The sequence below is a fragment of the Condylura cristata genome, unplaced genomic scaffold (assembly GCF_000260355.1).
Source record: "Condylura cristata isolate star-nosed mole 26May11 unplaced genomic scaffold, ConCri1.0 scaffold00023, whole genome shotgun sequence".
Lineage (NCBI taxonomy): Eukaryota > Metazoa > Chordata > Mammalia > Eulipotyphla > Talpidae > Condylura > Condylura cristata.
Window position 1 is genome coordinate 25,442,563 of NW_004567124.1, and position 1,614 is coordinate 25,444,176.

Consider the following 1,614-nt stretch of genomic DNA (forward strand, 5'->3'; position numbering starts at 1 on the left):
TTTTATCTCCATCCGAACTGATCTTCAAGTATAAAGGCTGTAGAGGAATTATTAGGAATATTGCAGAAGCTGAGAGGCTGCTGTTTCCATGAGCTCATTCTGAGGAATCAATCAAAGAAAAATTTCAGATAACTAAAAAATTCAGAGAAATAGGCATGAAGATGGGCAAAAGTGTAGCTGAATGAGTAAACCAGGTTTACTCATAAAAGGGCAATGCTTTAGGAAAATGTGGGGCAATAAGGTAGAAGGAAACGGCCCTGGGGTGAGCTTCTGACACAGAGCTGTCTGACAGCATTAGACCACAATTCACCTCTAGACAGTTGGCTGAATGCAAAGAAAAGTCTTATTTGCTTTGAGTCACTGTATTTTGTAGTTTGTTTATTATAACAACCCAACAATTTGGAATCAGTTCCCATGAGGATCTAGATGCCCTTCTTTAGAATTTTTTTTTTTAAGATTTATTTATTTTCCCTGCAGGATCTGGGGTGCCAGCCAGAGGTACAGGGGTTGAGAGGATTCACCAGACAGAATGGGGAGCAGAACAGGCAGATGTACTATAAAATACACTGCTGAGAGACAGTGGGTGAGACAGGAAAGGTCTGCTACGCCTTGTGGGTCAGCTCCCTGGTAGGGGATCAAACTCAGGCTGCAGGGTTGATGGCATTATGGCTCTGGAACTTAACCCCTAGGCCACCAAGGGAGGACCTACATAGAATATCTATAATTAGTACATGTAACTTCAAAAAAAATCGAAGGTAGATATACCAAAGAAAGAAAAACAGTGTCCCATAAGCATTTGGAAAAAGGCTCAGTCTCACTAGTAATTAAGGAAATCTAAATTAAGATAAAAATTGAACATCATTTCACACCCATCAGATTGTTAAAAATTAAACATCTGACAATACTAAGTATTACTGAGAATGTGGAGCAACAGAAACTCTCAGTTACTGCTGGTGAAAATGTTACCTTTGTAGCCACTTTGAGAGCTTGGCAATATCTAACAGAGCTGGAGATGTACATTCCTAAAACCAGTTTGAAACTCTGCTTTTAATAAGAAGGTCTAAGCAAGACTATTTATTGTATTATTATTCAAATTATATAAAAAATAGAAACTAAATACCCATCAACAGAGTGGGAAAATGGTTTTATGCTCATAAGATGAAATCTAAAACAAATAGATCTACATAGGAAAGTAAATAAGTCTTAAAAATATACTGTATATTTCACTTATGTGTATGTAATGTAATAAAAATATAAACCATGCAAGGGACCATAAATGTCAATTTCAAGTAATGTATGTCTGGGGAAGGGAGGAGAAAGGGGGGCATAGAAATGTTCAAATGTATCTATACTATTATATGTTTTTTAAAAACATCAAAGCTTTTTTCCCCAAAGTTAAATATGGGAAAAAAATGAGATTTCTTAAAACTGGATGATGGAAATATTCCCAAGATTATATTTGTCTTAAAACCTTTCTGAGCACTTGAAATATTTTCTAATTTAAAAAGTATTGCTGGGGCCATCCCTGGTGGCGCAGCGGGTTAAAGCACAGCACTGAGAATCTGAAGCCACTTCTGCATGAGTTCGATTCCCGCCTGCCGCCTGCCCCGGAGG